The sequence below is a fragment of the Dama dama genome, chromosome 15 (assembly GCF_033118175.1).
Source record: "Dama dama isolate Ldn47 chromosome 15, ASM3311817v1, whole genome shotgun sequence".
Taxonomy (NCBI): domain Eukaryota; kingdom Metazoa; phylum Chordata; class Mammalia; order Artiodactyla; family Cervidae; genus Dama; species Dama dama.
Genome location: NC_083695.1, coordinates 61,876,852 through 61,895,776, shown reverse-complemented (window position 1 = coordinate 61,895,776; position 18,925 = coordinate 61,876,852).

Here is an 18,925-nt window from a genome sequence, read left to right as displayed (position 1 = left end):
AATGTCCCTCATCTCACCTAAATATGTAGTTTGGGCCTGACCACTCTGGCTTGGCTGGTCTGACCTTCTGATCCAGCATGACCATCTTTATTTTGCTGGACATTGCCTAGAGCTGGAGTTAAATAAGAGAAAAATGCCTGGACATGCATTAGGCTAAAGCCATTGTATCAGGTTTCTGTGAGCTTCAGAGGGGCTGGTGTCTGCCCTGCATTCCATTCTACTGACCATGTGGTACATTCTCAGTGCAGGCAGCCGGATGAAGTGCGTATCAGAAAATACAGCTGCTCAGCCCTGAGAACTCCAAGTGCCCTCTCCTGTCATCTGCCTTCCCCAGCTCCAGCGTGCCCCTTCCTGGCCTGGGCTGTAGCTTTGATCCAGGATTTATCCTCATGTCTATTTGTGGTTTGGATCTGTCTCTAGCCTCAAACCCATATCACAGATCCCTCAAAGGGGATGGAGAGGCCAAATTCCTGACTTCAGGTTCATGGGCATCTGTTGTTTTTGCCTGCTCAGCCTCCACTCCATTCTTCTGGTAACAGCACCCAACTTTGACTTAGGGGAATCTGCACTCCTCTCCCATCAGAAATAGCATAGATCCGTCATGTGTGTGAAGTGTCTTTCCCCCTTGGCTAAGGTATGAGTGGGATCACAAACTAAATCCTTCAGATGCTCTCTGAATGGAGCAGAACAACAAAAGCTTTACAAAGGCCCCAAACAGTCAAACCTACTTATCTATAAGGTAGTGCTTTTTTGTTTTTGCCATCTTGAGCCGCTCCTCTCTACTTCCTGCCATTATCTAAACTTCATTTTAAAGCTTTTCCTTCAATTCCCAAGTTCCTTAATTATTATGATTATTTTTTACCATAGTAAGAATTGGTTCTTACTGCAGTCCATGGGGTTGCAAAGAGTCGGACATGACTTGGTGACTAAACAACAACAAAAAAATTGGTTCTGTTGTTTGTGGCCAATAGTTACAGCTAGTTTACAGCCAACTTTTTTCTTTTTCTATGATTTGATAGAAGTATTTTGAAAGGGTGGTTTGTATAAAGGATCGCATTAAAGGGCTGTACATCAGATTCCATTAGATCAGATTAGATTATAGATATTCCCATATAGTCCTCACACCATGCAGATGAGACTTTAGGAACTGAGGGAACATGCAGTGCCCTGATCATCTACTTGCTGACTTTATATCAGGGAAATTATCTATTAATCACTTCTATGGATGGGTATTGTTGTGTTGTTCAGTCACTCAGTCGTGTCTGACTTTCTGCTCCATTGAGTGCAGCATGCCAGGCTTTCCTGTCTTTCACCATCTCCCGGAGCTTGCTCAAACTCATGTCCGTTGAGTCGGTGATGCCATCCAACTAACTTGTCCTCTGTCAATCTCTTCTCTGCCTGCATTCAATCTTTCCCAGCACCAGGGTCTTTTCAAATGAGTCAGTTCTTCACATCAGGTGGCCAAAGTATTGGAGCTTCAGCTTCAGTATCAGTCCTTCCAATGAATATTCAGGACTGATTTCCTTTAGGATTGACTGGTTTGATCTCCTTGTGGTCCAAGGGACTCTCAAGAGTCTTCTCCAGTACCGCAGTTCAAAAGCATCAATTCCTTGGTGTTCAGCCTTCTTAATAGTCCAACTGTCACATCCATACATGACTACTGGAAAAACCATAGCTTTAACTATATGGGTATGGTGGTGATGGTGGTTTAGTTGCTAAGTCGTGTCTGACTCTTGCGACCCCATGGACTGTAGCCTGCCAGGCTCCTCTGTCCATGGGATTTCCCAGGCAAGAATACTGGAGTAGGTTGCCATTTCCTTCTCTAGGAGATCTTCCTGACCCAGGGATCAAACCTGGGTCTCTTGCATTGCAGGCAGATTCTTTACCAACTGAGCTACAAGGGAAGCCCATACGGGTATAGGGGGACATTTATTTAACATTTAGAGATGTTATGTGAATGAAATGTGAATAATTTATTCACCTAAATTTTCTTGAAAACAACATCTCAGAGGTTCCAAATTCACTACAGTCCTTTTCTTTTAAAGTGATGCCTGGTCACTGAATGTTTTTTGATTTAAATATTCTTCTACCTCATGATTTTTAATAATTGTCCAGTATTCCATTCTATAGCTATTGCTAGAGGTTTGTAATACTTCATAATTACGATTACTAGACATTTAATTGATCTCTTTTTTTGGTTATTATTGACATAATAATGTATGTTCTTGTACATGAATCTCTGTGTGAATATGTAACTATCAGGATAAACTTCTAAAAGTGGAACTTCTCAAAAAAAGAAACTTCTCAAAAAAAAAAAAAAAGAGAGATGCCTTATGATTTCTATTTGGTAATGGAAAATAATAGAATTTGGTCAAACTTTTCAAGTAGCCACAAAAGTTTCTGATTACAGAAAGATAAAATGTCCTCTTTTTTGGTTCAGAAAGAAATTGTTATAATTACTATAATCTATTATCTCCAATACGTGTTGTACACTTCATATGCAAAAATAACATTCAAGATCCATCATGAATGTAAAATAAGCAACTGAAGTGGTTTTTACAGGGTGAAAAGAGTGTCAAGTCTTTGGGATCCCACAGACTCTGTATCTGTGTAAAATCTGTGTATCACTGTATCATCCTAGCCAGGGTAATTGTTTTACATCTCAGGGCCTCAGGTTCCTCATTTATAAAGCAGAGTGTGCCAGGAATATCTGTTTCATGAAGACTCAGAACAGGTTGCAGAAGAACAGCTTTCAGGCTGGCACATCGTAGGCAAACAAGCATTTGTTGAGTGAAGTATTTGTGTATTTCTTCCCAGGTCCAGTTTGCTTTCCCAAAATGCTTTAACATTATACAGTAGGCAGATGATATAAAACTGTCCCTGGGACCTAATCATAGAAAATATTCCTGACAAAGTACATTTTGAGGTATTCGGTCTAGGAACATAGCCAATGATTCTGTAAGCATATCTTGCTTGCAAAAATAAGGCATGTGTACAATAGAACCTCTTATTCCTTTCTTGACTACTTTGGATTGCTCTACTTCTGTGTATGCTCAAATTTAACCTGGAAAAGGCCAGAGTGTAAACTCAAAACCTATTATCTTACTAAGGAGAAAACAGATACAAGGGAGACAGAATGTGTGGCTTGCACATGAACCCAATGTTAATAGGAGTAAAAAAACAGAATAACTATCTTATTCTCTCTGTCCCCCAATATTTGAGAAACTGTGCTAACTCAAGGAATAAACTGGGTAAATAAATAATAGAAAAGCTTATTCATGTCAGGCAAACCTTGAGTCTGTGAACACTTGTAAAGCAAGAAAAGAGGTAGGAAGTGCTGATGGGGATGGCTTGGAATGCAGACTGTAGTCCTATACACAAAAGCTACAGCCCAGTCAATCCAGCCCACTCATCCTCTATTTCTGATAATGGATGAATTTTGTATCTGTAAAATTGGAAAACACTAGAATAAGAAATAATAATAAATGTTTACAAATATTGATTTTTTTTTTTTTTTTGGTCTTTTAGTTCCTGCCTGTGTTGTAGGAACAAAATAATTAAGAGATGGTTTTCATTTTTTTAAAGGCAGAGACATTACTTTGCCAGTGAAGGTCCATCTAGTCAAAGCTGTGGTTTTTCTGGTAGTCATGTATGGATGTGAGAGTTGGACTATAAAGAAAACTGAGCACCGAAGAACTGATGCTTTTGAACTGTGGTATTGGAGAAGACTCTTGAGAGTCCCTTGGACTGCAAGGAGATCCAACCAGTCCATCCTAAAGGAAATCAGTCCTGAATATTCATTGGAAGGACTGATGCTGAAGCTGAAACTCCAATACTTTGGCCACCTGATGTGAAGAACTGATTCATTTGAAAAGAATGAATGCTGGGAAAGATGGAAGGTGGGAGGAGAAGGGGACAGCAGAGGATGAGATGGTTGGATGGCATCACTGACTCAATGAACATGAGTTTGAGTAAACTCCGGGAGTTGGTGATGGACAGGGAAGCCTGGCGTGCTGCAGTCCTTGGGGTTCCAAAGAGTCAGATATGACTGAGTGACTGAGCTGAACTTTCATTTTTTAAAGCCCAACTGAGCTGTATTTTTGGAAACAAATAAGTGAGAAAGAAAAGAAGAAAAGAAATTTAAATCAGCAAGGGTGTAATTATTATCCAAATAGATTGTAAATGTTGATATGTCAAATAAGGCATCTGAATAGTGTCTGGCTCATGAAGACACTTAATAAAGAAATGAATGAATGAAAGATAAATATTTGTATGAGCAAATCATTTGCTAATTTTTATCTTATATTATGGCATATGGGGCTAGAAGAAGCCAGAAGCACTGGTTCAATCCTGACACTTTACAGGGGAGGAACTGACCTCAAAAAAGGTCACTTGACTAAGGCACAGGCTTGTGGCAACTCTGGAAATTTTCTTATTTCCCTGGAAGCTGTCATGGCAAACCTTCCCACAAACTGACTTTTAATGTGTACACCATCAGCGTACTGACATAATAATTTGCCCATCAGTTTGCCCCAATAATTTAGCATTCTTTCATTCACACAACATATATTTATTGTATTTTACTATGGCACTGTTATAAGAAGTGAACAAAACAAACCAAAATCCTCCTTTAGGGAGCTAATAGTCTAGTGGGAGAAAGGCAGATAATAAAAAAGTAAATAAGGAAGCATATGTTGTATCAGATGGTAATAAGTTCTCAAAGCAGATCAAAATAATGGGGATTCATTCCTAGGTGTACACGCAAAAGATATAACATATGTCCACACAAAAACTCATACAAAATGTTCTTCATAGCATTACTCAACAATAGCCAAGAAGTAGAAATAACACAAATATCCATCAATTGATGAATGGAGCAATAAGATGTGATATATCCATACCACTGGCTTCCCTGATAGTGCAGTTGGTAAAGAATCCACCTGCAATGCAGGAGACCCCAGTTCAATTCCTGGGTCTGTAAGATACGCTGGAAAAGGGATAGGCTACCCACTCCAGTATTCTTGGGCTTCCCTTGTGGCTCAGCTGGTAAAGAATCCACCTGCAAGGCAGGAGACCTAGGTTCAATCCCTGGATTGGGAAGATCCCCTGGAGAAGGGAAAGGCTGCCCACTCCAGTATTCTGGCATGGAGAATTCCATGGACTGTATAGTCCATGGGGTCGCAAAGAGTTGGACATGACTGAGTGACTTTCACATATCCATACAATGGAATATTATCTGGCAATAAAAAAGAAATGAAGTACTGATACATAGTACAATATGGATGAACTTCAAAAACATTATGCTACTAACACAATATTATAAATCAGCAACACTTCAGTAAAAACAAAAAAAAAATATGCTGAGACTAGTTACAAAGGACTACATACTATATAATTCAAGTTGTGTGAAAAGTCCAGAATAAGCAAATAATTCAAGAGAGAAAGTAGTTTAGTGATTGCTTAGGTCTGGAGCTTCCCTAATAGCTCAATTGGTAAAGAATCTGCCTGCAATGCAGAAGACCCTGGTTCGATTCCTGGAATGGATTCAGGAATATCTGCAGGAGAAGGGATAGGCTACCCACTCCAGGATTCTTGGGCTTCCCCTGTGGCTTAGCTGGTAAAGAATCTGCCTGCAATGCAGGAGACCTAGGTTTAATCCCTGGGTTGGGAAGACCCCCTGGAGAAGGGAGAGTCTACCCAATCCAGTATTCCGGCCTGGAGAATTCCATGGGGTCGCAAAGAGTCAGACACGACTGAGTGACTTTCACTTTCACTTTAGGTCTGGAGATTTGGGGTGATTGAGAAGTGATGGATAAAATATGCAGAATTTCTTTGGGAAAGCAAGGAAAATATTCTAGAGTTGATAGTGATAGTGTTACATAAGTCTGTGAATATACTAAAAGTGATTGAATTGTGCATTTAAATGGGTGAGTTGTGTAGGAGGTGAGTCATATCTCAATAAAGCCTTTTTTAAAAAATATGGAAAGTACTAGAGTGAGATGTGGGTCAAGGAAGGTCTCGTTGATGATGTGACATTTGAATGGAGACCTCAAGGAACTGAGGAAGAGTCTGTGGATATCTGGGGGAGGAACATCTCAGGCAGAGGGGACAGCAAATGCGAAGGCCCTGTAGTGAGTAGAAGATTGAGACGTCAGTGGAACATCAGGCAGCAGTTGGGGAGGGCAAAGGGGAGACTGTAGAAGAGAAGGGTAGATGGTTAACAGGATGGAGTAGCGATGTGCTGGTGGGACTTCACCTCTGAAGAACTGTGGCTTTTCTCTGAGTGAAATGGGCAGATACTGGAGGCTTTTGAGTAGTGGCATGACATGATTTCTAGACAGATCATGCTGGAGAAGGGAATGGCAACCCGCTCCAGTATTCTTGCCTGGAAAATTGCAGACAGAGGATCCTGGTGGGCCATGGTCCATGGGGTCACAGAATCAGACACTGAGCGACTGAGCGCACGCGCGCGCGCACACACACACACACACACACACACACACTTATCATAGATCAGAAAATTAACTCACTTCACAACAGTAATCAAAGGAACTTCTAGCTTTATTCCTGGGCTTAGAGTTCAAAACTTAAGTGGAACCATGGGTGGGGGTCTCTCACCCAAGCCTGCTGAGAACCTAACTTAGTTTGCACTGTCAGAGCTAGAAGTTAGGAAGTCTGAGGCTAGAGCTGATGTAACTCCATCTGGTTTTATAAAAAAACTTTTCCTTATGAAAAGAGACAGCCATCAGATTAACCAGTAACTGTGTTTGATAGTAAGAATGCCAGGCCATAAAAGGATGATCTAATACAAGTGGAAGGTTCTATCTGGTGTAACTCAAGGCCAGTGGTAGAGATGAGCAACAGAAGCTGACTTCTGAGTCCTTGCCTAAGTCAAAGGGTAGATGGGGGGAAGATAAGGGACTGAGTTTCACAGATTTTACAATCCATTTCTCTGTCCCTGACCTCTGTTCACTCTGCCAGTGCTTTTTACCAAGAGACACTGAAGAATCAGTGAGGGTGAGAAGGGGTGGTGGGAGGAAGGAAGTGACGACATTTATTTTCTTTAAGGATGAAATAACTGCCTATTGTTATCCAGAATGAGTTATTTATTTACTTTCTTCCTCAACATTTCAAATCAAACTGTTTTTTGTTTAATGCACATTCTAATATATCCTATTTCTGTTGAGGTTTAAGGAACAGATTTTTTCCCCCTCTTTTTCACTCTGCTTAAGTAATTTCACTGTTGACAACTTGCAACTTTCATTTACTCAGATGAAAAAGTTATGTGGCTGCACACAAGATGTTTTGAGAGAATAGTGAGTTGTCTGGATACTAGAGAATTATGTTGTAGGAGGTGAGAAAACACCCTGGAGTCAGTTGTTCTTAGCATCACAGATGATAATCAACAGTATATCAGGAAATGCTAGTTGAGTGGATGAATTATAAAGTGCTAGCTATGTATTTTTTTTTTTCTTGGCTCCTCAAACTGAGCTGTTTGAAATGCAACCAATAAAATCATGTACTCTAGAAAATGATCTGGATCATTAAGGCCAATAGTCCATTGTCAGGTTTCTACCCTGAATGTGCTCATTGTTCTTGAGGGGCTTGAGATAAGATTGGGAAAAGAGGATGCTATAACTGGTTTTAACAGGGGATCTCAGGGGTTGGATACATTGCTTCAGGGACCAAACTGAATAGACTAGCTATGCCAGAGGTTCCTGGAGCCAGGGTTAGGAGCTGTGGCATTGGTACGGTTAGCATGTAAGATCAGTTTGTGACGTAAGCTTGTTGGGAGCCTTACTGAATAAGGAATCAGCCCTTGGTTCCCACCCCCCACCTCTGAGTACACTTCTCTCACAACCTCTCTAGTCCTCTTTCCTTTTCCTTTTGCCCATTTCCTACCATCTCATTTTTGCTTTCTCTCTCCACGTGTATCATTATACTAAACTGAAACCTTTTTTTAATTGATTGATGTACAGTAGGTAGAGAAGTTTTATGTTCTGGAGTTTGTTTCTTCATTCACTCTTTTGTAGGGTGCATGAGAAGCAAAATAGATCAGTAACCATAATCTCTACTTTTTAAAGTGTAATCTCTACTTTTTAAACTTAGGAAAAGGTTTAAGTAGATTCCTTTTTAGTGGGTCAGTAGATTTGGATAGAAAAAAGAAAACCTTCCCACTGACTCCAAATCTACACAAAAGTGCTCAAAAAACTTCCTCTGATCAAGAACAAAAGTGGTGAACCAGAAGGGGTAAAAGGCCATCCTATTTATGTATCTGATATAATAGACAAATTGATTTTTGATAAGGAAGCAAGCAGCTGCAAATACTGACATGCAGCTTTTATGAGAAATGGTTGCTCTATTTTAGGGTTCTTGTCAAAGCTGGAACAGGTGCTGATTTTTTTTTTCTTTTTTAATCACTCCTAGCTCACAGGGGTTTAACTGGCTAAAGGAAGGCCCACATTCAGTAGACTTATGCCCACGTGGGCTGTTGTTCAGACAGCACAATGCTCCAACCAGCTTGATGCTCTAATACAGTTCCCAAAGCCCTTCTGGGATAACAGGCTAGGCGGACTCCCACCCATATTAAAATTAGAATTGCACCTGCCATGTCCAGCATGTGTTAAGTTTCTGAAAATACTAGAGAAGGAAGATGGCAGAAATACTCATACCAATGTCCTTAAAGAGATCGGAGTGCTAGGACATTGCTGGTGGGGAGGAAAGGGTGGAGGTGGGAATAGCAATGGCTTTTACTGCTAAAGTCTTCTCATTAGTGCAGGACTATGGAGATTCCTTGAAGCAAATGGTGGCAAAACATTTGTTTACACCTTTTTATTTTATAGTTTTCAAGCATAAGCTTGGTTTTCCAGACTTCTGAGTGACTTGTTTCTAAAATACTTAAAATTTTACTTAAAAATTTTCTGAGGACAGAATACAATACAGAAAGATTCAAATAGGAAGGTGAAGGCGCCAAGAGGGTTTTCAGAGGTAACTTCAGGGAATTCACAGCCGACCTGTACTTGTGCTGTGCTGGGATAAGTCACTTAAGTCATGTTCTACTCTTTGCAACCCTGTGGATTATAAGCCTGCCAAGCTTCTCTGTCCATGAGATTCTCCAGGCAAGAATACTGGAGTGGGTGGCCATGCCCTCCTCCAGGGGATCTTCCTGACCCAGGGATTGAACCTCTGTCTCTTATGTTTCCTGCACTGGCAGGCAGTTCTTTACCACTAGCGCCCCCTGGGAAGCCCACCTGTACTTGTCACAGGTGGTGGCTCAGACAGCAAAGAATCTGCCTGCAGTGCAGGAGACCTGGGTTCGATCCATAGTTCGGGAAGATCCCCTGGAGAAGGCAGTGGCTATCCACTCCAGTATTCTTGCCTGGAGAATCCCATGGCCAGGGGGGCATGGCGGTTTGCAGTCTATGAGGTCACAAAGAGTCAGACGCAACTGAGCAACTAACACACACACTCACACAGATGCTGTGGAGCCTACCATCACGTAAACGATAGACGTGGCCTGGGTGTGAGACAGCCGAGAGGGCCGTAGTGGACTGCGGAGGACATGCTCTCTGTGAGGCTACTCAGCTCCGGCCAGTGTCACCGTGTGAGAGCGTGAGTTCAGTGTTGTCAAACCGCCCGAGCTTGGGACAAGCCAGAAATCTGGATGCTATCTAGGATGTCTCAATTTTTTAAACCCCGGGAAAGTCAAAGAAAGCACGTCTGCCAGCTTACGTAGCCGTGGGCTGCTGTTTGTGGCCCTCGCCCTCTCTCCCATCTGTGGATCACTGGGCACCCCTTCTGTGCCAGTGCCTCCAGCATGGCCTGACTTGCCCATCCTGCAGCTACCCCATGTCTTCCCAGGCCGGGAGTGTGTCCCTGTCCTCCCTCAATACCCTCCCTTCCACCATCCCTCCTCGTTAAGTCTTAGTTGTCACTCTCCCTCCCACCTTCTCTGATGGCCTTTCTGGGCTTTCTCAGCTGGGCTTTCATTGAACTCATCTTTATTGCTGCTTATTATGTGCCTGGCACTCTTCCAGGCAGGGGAACATATCAGTGAATTGGACAGGCCAGACACCCTACCTGTGTTGAACTCCCATTGTAATCTCCTGTAATGGCTCTTTGCCTTTGAATCCACAGAACTTGCAGGGAACTTGATGTTCTGTCACACATCTGGCACCTACAGGCTAGGACAGATCCCCAGAGAAAGTCTCCAACACAAAACTCTATCCCTGACTAAAATGGGAGCTTCTTGACAGCAGAGACCATGTTTTCTGCTTCTTGGAGTTTCATAAGTGTGTGTCTGTGTGCTCAGTCACTTCAGTATCTGACTCTTTGCAACCCCATGGCCTCCAGCCCACCAGGCTCCTCTGTCCATGGGATCCTCCAGGCAAGAATACTGGACTGGGTTGCCTTGCCCTCCTCCCGGGGATCTTCCCAACCCAGGGATCGAACCTGTGTCTCTTTCATTTCTTGCATTGGCAGGTGGGTTCTTTACCACTAGCACCACCTTATCTCCTCCAAATTATCTTAAACCAAATGCCTAAAAACACCCACTGTTGGGTTGATTAAACAGATTTCATCATAACTAATGGAATGGAGCATGTTAGAGTAAGACATCACTTCTTATCACTGTTCTTCAAACAAGATTAATGAAGCTTTCTTTACTTTGAGTTTCCTGTTATGACATTTTATTTTAAATATTTATTTATGTATGGCTTCACTGGGTCTTCATAGTTGTGGCATGCAGGATCTTTAGTTGTGACATGTGAACTGTGAGCTGAGGCTTGGGAACTCTTAGTTGCAGCACGTGGGATCTAGTTGACTGACCAGCAATCAAACCCAGGCCCCCTGCATTGGGATTGTGGCATCTTAGCCACTGGATCACCAGGGAAGTCCCCATATTATGACATTTCATTTTGAAGCATGGGTTGATTAACCTCAGGGGGTAAACAGCCTGGGCTTTGGAGATCCACTGTGAGGACTTTGTGGTATCTGTCAGCTTTGTGCCATGAGAAGAGAAGCTAATCAATGGAGTCAACGGCAGAAGGGAGAGTCTGGGTGCATGTCTCGTCTCAGGGGTAATGTTCCAAGACTCTGCATGTCTTTTTGTGCTTTGGAGGATTTGAGGCTGCTCATTTCACAAAGCATGTAGGTCACACTTGAGAACACAAGCTTCATATTTGCTCATCAGCATTTTTCATCCTCTCTGACTGCTTAAGTCAGTTCTGTGAGATTTAAAATGTCTTTATTTTTGCTGGATTAGAGAATTATGTGGTCCATCCGAAGGAGAGTCATCTCAAGGGAGAAAATAAAGTCATGCTAGAGGAAAATAGGGGAGAGAGAGAGACAGAGAGAGATAGAAGATCCTGATGACATGGATTGAACCTCTGGATGCAGCTATACCTGAAACAAGTATACCATTTGACTTTACAGTTAAATTCTCTGACTTCTCTTGTCATGTAGGCAATTTGAACTGGATTTTATCATTTGCAATTCCTTGGCTCCTGGCTGGACTTTGTCCTTTAATTTAAGCATTTACTAAACATTTATTGGGCATCTACTATGTTGCAGATATTATTTTGCTAGGAAGTGCTGGGGATACAGAGTTGGAATGAGAAAATTTCTTCTCTTTATAAATTAAAAATTTGAAAACTTCACCTTTTTTTTTAATCTGCAAAACATTTATTTTTATTTTCCTTTTTAATAGTTTTCTACTTCTTCTTATTGTGAGATTAGAATTTTTCACTAGGATTATTATAATTAATAATGTTAAATCCCAAGACTTCACCTCTTATTTGCAATTTCTCTCTCTCTAACACACACACATACACATAAACATGTACACTCTTCTTTTTTACAAATTAAACACTTGAGAGTAAGTTGAAGAGATCGGGGGCCCTTTACTACTAAAATGTGTATCTCCTTAGAATTAGGGCAGTCCCCAATTATCAAATTTAGGAAATACAATATTGATCCAGCATTTTATCTAGTATACAGTCTATATTAAATGGGACTGACTTTCCCAGTATTGAATATAACAATACTTGTCTTCACTTGTGCAGGATTTAATCCAGGACCACACACTGCATTTTATTTAATTTTTTAAAGTATTTATTCAATTTGTTACAATATTGTTTCTGTTTTATGTTTTGGTTTTTGACTCCAAGGCATGTGGTATCTTAGTTCCCCTACCAGGGATCGAACCTGTACCCTCTGCATTGAAAGGTGAAGTCTTAACCACAGGACTACCAGGGAAGTCCCCCCAAATGAGTTTTTTATAAAACTGAATACTGTTCTCTTTGATTAATTCAACCCAATTGTCTGTAAGTAGGGTAATCTCTGCTTTTACTTTCTTTGAATTTGTTTCTGGTATATTTTTGCCTTTATATATATTTATTTTTATATTTTTGTCTGGTGTATTTTCTTTTTTATTTGGTTTTTTTTTTTTTTTGGGGCTTTGTTTGTTTGTTTAATTAGTTGTAGGCTAATTACTTTACAATATTGTAGTGGTTTTTGCCATACATTGACATTAATCAGCCATGGATTTACATGTGTTCCCCATCCCGATCCTCCTTCACACCTTCTTCCTCATCCCATCCCTCTGGGTCATCCCAGTGCATCCGCTCTGAGTACTTGTCTCATGCATCCAACCTGGGCTGGCAATCTGTTTCACCCTTGATAGTATACTTGTTTCAATGCTGTTCTCTCATGACATCCCACCCTCACCTTCTCCCACAGAGTCCAAAAGTTTGTTCTATACACCTGTGTCTCTTTTTCTGTTTTGCATATAGGGTTATCGTTACTATCTTTTTTGTTGTTGTTGTTACTATCTTTTTAAATTCCATATATATGTGTTAGTATACTGTATTGGTGCTTTCCTTTCTGGCTTACTTCACTCTGTATAATGGGCTCCAGTTTCATCCATCTCATTAGAACTGATTCAAATGAATTCTTTTTAATGGCTGAGTAATATTCCATTGTGTATATATACCATAGCTTCCTTATCCATTCGTCTGCTGATGGGCATCTAGGTTGCTTCCAGGTCCTGGCTATTATAAACAGTGCTGCGATGAACATTGGGGTGCACGTTTCTCTTTCAGATCTGGTATCCTCGGTGTGTATGCCCAGGAGTGGGATTGCCGGGTGATATGGCAGTTCTATTTCCAGTTTTTTAAGGAATCGCCACACTGTTCTCCATAGCAGCTGTACTAGTTTGCATTCCCACCATCAGCACACCCTGCATTTTAATTTCCATTTCTCTTTAGTCTCCTTTAATCTGCAATGATCTGTCAGCTTTTCACTGTTTTTTTTTGTGTGTGTGTGTGACATTAACATTTTTAAAGTGTGTTTGCCTGTTGTTTTACAGAATGTCCCTCATTCTAGGTGTGTCTGAGTGCCTTATTATGACTTGGTTATGATTATGCATTCTTGGCAGGAATATGACAGCAGTATTATGTTTCTTTCACTGCATCACTGCAAGAATTGTCTGATGTGGTTCATTCCATCTTGGGTGATGTTAATTTTGACCACTTGGCTAAAGTATTATCTGACATATTTCTGTAAAGATATCATTTCTTCTTTTGTAATTAATAAGTAATCTGCAAGGAAATGCTTTGAGCCTGTATATGTATTCTGGTTCCCAACAAATTTTTCCCCAGTGAGTTTAGCAACTATTGATGATGCTTGCCTGAGTCAGTTAATAAGATGGTGGTTGAAAAGTGATGGTTTTTAAAATTCTGTTTTTTCTCATGTATTTTTCGGCTAGCATTCACCTGTAAATAAGAAATTTCTCTCTGTGTTCCTTTATTTTTGTCTATTTATTTTTATTGTAAGTATAGACTCATGGAATCTTTTAATTTTTGAAATAAGGCAAACTTAAGAAAATGGTATTAAGTTAACTTTTTAATATGTGAAAACACTAACATTGTTCCAAAAGTCAAAATGATACAAAAAGATTTACTCAGAAAAACATCAGTAGTTCCCCTCCCCATTTCCTCTTTTCCATTCTCCCTCTCTAGGATATATTATCATTAACTTCGAGTTTATCCTTCTTGTGATTCTTTCTGAAAAAATAAACTGGTGCATGCACAGTTTTACCTTGTTTCTCACAGTCTATTATTGAATTGCCCCTTGCTTTTTAAACTTTTCATACTAGAATTATACCTTTTACTATTAAAGAACTTTTCCTTATTTTTTTAGTAACAGTTTTATAGAGATATAATTTACATACCATACAGTTCACCCACTCAAAAGGTACAACTCAATGGTTTTTACTATATTCACAAAGTTATGTGACCATTACTATATTCCATTTTAGAACATTCCACCACCCCAAAAAGCAACCCTGTACTCTTTAGCAGTCACTCACCATTCCCCCTAATTACACTAACCCTGATAAAGCACCAATCTATTTTCTGTCTGTATAGTTTTGCTTATTCTTTCCTATAAATGGAACCATATAATCTGTAATCCTTTGAGACTGGCCTCTTTTGCTTATCACAATGTTTTCAAGGTTCATCTGTGTTGTATCATGTGTCAGCACTTTGTTTCTTTTTGTTGCCAAATAATATTTCATTGTATCAAAATACCACATCTTTGTTGCTCCTTTCTTCAGTTGATGGACACTTGAGTTGTTTTCTTTTTCTGGCCTTTATGATTATTGATGTACAAGGTTTGTGTGGACTAATGCTTTCAGTTCTCTTGGCCATGTACCTACGAGTGCAATTGCTGAATCATATGATAACTCTATGTTTTATTTTTAAGGAACTACCAGACTTTTCCACAGTGGTTGCACCATTTTACAATCCCACAAGTAATGTATGAGGGTCCCAATTCCTCCAAGTTCTTGTCAGCACTTGCTATCATCTGACTTTTTGACGACAGCTCTCCCAGTGGATATAAAGTGGTATCACCCTGTAGCTTTGATCTTCACATCCCTGATGCCTCATGATTCCATATTCTCTTTGCCTGCAGCATAGCACTGCCCTGTGTGGTGTGCCATAATAAGCAGAGCAATTTCTTACAGTTTTTTGCCCTCTGATGAGCTCATTAACTAGTAGGAGAGACAGACAGTCAAACTAATAATTAGAATACATCGCTCATTCAATGATTTATAAGAACAGGCCACTCCAGAAGTAGAAAAGGAGAAACTCATTCTTAACTGGGAAGTGAAAGACTTAAAAGAAGGCTGAGTCTGAAAGGGTAACTTGGGGATAGGGATAAGAGCCTTTGAGAAAGCAGAGAAGCTTTCCACCCTCTCCACCCGATTCCTCTGGGTCTTCCCAGTGCACCAGGCCGGAGCACTTGTCTCATGCATCCCACCTGGGCTGGTGATCTGTTTCACCATAGATAATATACATGCTGTTCTTTTGAAATATCCCACCCTCACATTCTCCCACAGAGTTCAAAAGTCTGTTCTGTATTTCTGTGTCTCTTTTTCTGTTTTGCATATAGGGTTATCGTTACCATCTTTCTAAATTCCAAATATATGTGTTAGTATGCTGTAATGTTCTTTATCTTTCTGGCTTACTTCACTCTGTATAAGGGGCTCCAGTTTCATCCATCTCATTAGGACTGGTTCAAATGAATTCTTTTTAATGGCTGAGTAATATTCCATGGTGTATATGTACCACAGCTTCCTTATCCATTCATCTGCTGATGGGCATCTAGGTTGCTTCCATGTCCTGGCTATTATAAACAGTGCTGCAATGAACATTGGGGTGCACGTGTCTCTTTCAGATCTGGTTTCCTCAGTGTGTATGCCCAGAAGTGGGATTGCTGGGTCATATGGCAGTTCTATTTCCAGTTTCTTAAGAAATCTCCACACTGTTTTCCATAGCGGCTGTACTAGTTTGCATTCCCACCAACAGTGTAAGAGGGTTCCCTTTTCTCCACACCCTCTCCAGCATTTACTGCTTGTAGACTTTTGGATAGCAGCCATCCTGACTGGCGTGTAATGGTACCTCATTGTGGTTTTGATTTGCATTTCTCTAATAATGAGTGATGTTGAGCATCTTTTCATGTGTTTGTTAGCCATCTGTATGTCTTCTTTGGAGAAATGTCTGTTTAGTTCTTTGGCCCATTTTTTGATTGGGTGATTTATTTTTCTGGAATTGAGCTGCAGGAGTTGCTTGTATATTTTTGAGATTAATCCTTTGTCTGTTGCTTCGTTTGCTATTATTTTCTCCCAATCTGAGGGCTGTCTTTTCACCTTACTTATAGTTTCCTTTGTAGTGCAAAAGCTTTTAAGTTTCATTAGGTCCCATTTGTTTAGTTTTGCTTTTATTTCCAATATTCTGGGAGGTGGGTCATAGAGGATCTTGCTGTGATTTATGTCGGAGAGTGTTTTGCCTATGTTCTCCTCTAGGAGTTTTATAGTTTCTGGTCTTACATTTAGATCTTTAATCCATTTTGAGTTTATTTTTGTGTATGGTGTTAGAAAGTGTTCTAGTTTCATTCTTTTACAAGTGGTTGACCAGTTTTCCCAGCACCACTTGTTAAAGAGGTTGTCTTTTTTCCATTGTATATCCTTGCCTCCTTTGTCAAAGATAAGGTGTCCATAGGTTCGTGGATTTATCTCTGGGCTTTCTATTCTGTTCCATTGATCTATATTTCTGTCTTTGTGCCAGTACCATACTGTCTTGATGACTGTGGCTTTGTAGTAGAGTCTGAAGTCAGGCAGGTTGATTCCTCCAGTTCCATTCTTCTTTCTCAAGATTACTTTGGCTATTCGAGGTTTTTTGTATTTCCATACAAATTGTGAAATTCTTTGGTCTAGTTCTGTGAAAAATACCGTTGGTAGCTTGATAGGGATTGCACTGAATCTATAGATTGCTTTGGGTAGAATAGCCATTTTGACAATATTGATTCTTCCAATCCATGAACACGGTATGTTTCTCCATCTGTTTGTGTCCTCTTTGATTTCTTTCATCAGTGTTTTATAGTTTTCTATGTATAGGTCTTTTGAGAAACCAGCAGTTTAAATGGACCAACACTGGGGGTGTTTGGGTACAGGAAACTTAATGTTTTATTTCTCTGTATTGTGAATTTTTTTTCTTTATGAAGTATATGTATTACTTTAATGAAAAAGAATACAAAATAAATTCACTGTGAATTCTAGCCTGGAAACAAATCTTTTCCGTCAGATCAGGTGAATATTCAAGCCCCTCTTTGGTGGCTTTGTTCAGTGGACAACAGCAGGGGTCTTTCCTCTGTTAATGTTTGCCTTCTCTTATATGTAACTTTAAGGCCTTCTTTAAAAAAAAAAAAAAAAAAAACCTTCTTTCCCTTTTCCATACAAATTTCAGAAAAGAAGAAAAATATATTTGATGGAGGGCATCTCCCTGCTGGAAACAGACACTTGCTGTGAGCTCATGCAATGAGGTGACTAAAGCACAGTAATTCAGGGGTTAGGTAGGTGGTACAAGGAGGTGCTGACAAGCTACCTGTGGCTCAGGAAGACATCTGAGAAGAGCATCCTTCATCATGATCCCAAGCAGCTTTTGCTTCTCATTTGTTTAAAACATAATAATTCTTTTTAAAGTTTATTTATTTTTGACCGCGCTGGGTCTTTGTTGTTGCATGGGGGCTTTCTCTAGTTTCTAGTTACAGCATGTGGGCTTGGTGGTTTCAGCCCGGGGGCTCTAGAGAGGGGGCTCAGTAGCTATGGCACACAGGCTTTGTTGCTCCGTGGCACGAGGGATCTTCTTGGACCAGGGATCAAACCCATGTCCCCTTCATTGGCAAGCGGATTCTTAACCACTAGACCACCAGGGAAGTTCCTAAAACATAATAATTCTTAATAATTATTCAGCATTAGGAATTGTCCTAAACTCTTCACCTCTGCAAGTTTGTAATCCTTACATTTGGGGAACCAACAAACCCATTTCATAGATGAGGAAACTGAGGTTCAGAAAGGTGATGTTACTTATTCAAGGTCATCTGGCTAATGATGAAGCTAGGATTCAAACTTCAAAGTTGATCTGACTTCTGAGCTGCAACTATTAACCACCATGCTATACCAAGGAATTTTTAAAATATTCATACTCTGTGCCTGTATCCATCAAGCATTTTACTTAAAGTCTGAAAACCATCCCATTTCATTTTTATAAGTTTAATAAAAGCATATTATATGTAAAATTACATTGCATATTACATATTCCGCCCCTGTAATTTTATTTACATTGTTAGACTGGTATAATTGTGTTTAGTTGTATCTCTGCCTTGCCAAACTGAGCTTGGTTAATTCAATTTGAAGCTATTTTTAATAGAATTTGTTAAATAATTAAACATTTATATCTATGACTCTCTGTCATTTAGCTTCTAGTTCAGAGCTTACTTATTTCACCTCCACCAAAATAGAATAACAATTACAAAATTAAAGCTAAAGATAGGTGTCCAAAATTTCTAAAAGCTCTATTATAAATATGGAGAGTTATACAGGCAGAATGCCAGTGTTGCATTTTATAGTTATGATGTGATGAGCACCGATGCAAAGCAGGTGGACCCGAACCTTGCTGGGCATTTAATGGAGAGCAGCTCCCTGGGCCATGAGAGCATGCACACAATTGCATGTGAGTGATCCTGAACAGTTCCTGAATTTTTTTGAACAGTGCAGAACTGTCAATTTTATATTATAAGCTAATAACTTTATAATAAATTTGAATAATTGCTCCAAGATGGAAGAAGTCTCATTCTACATGGTTCACAAAAATGATTTAGCCTAATGGTTCAAGTTAACATATTAACAGCATTGGGCATAAGTGTGGTTGTGCTTAGTCGCTGTCATATCTGACTCTTTGCAACCCTTTGGACTGGCAGGCTCCTCCATCCATGGGATTTTTCAGACAAGAATACTGGAGTGGGTTGCCATTTCCTTCTCCAAGGGATCTTCCCCATCTAGAGATTAAACCTACGTCTCCTGTGT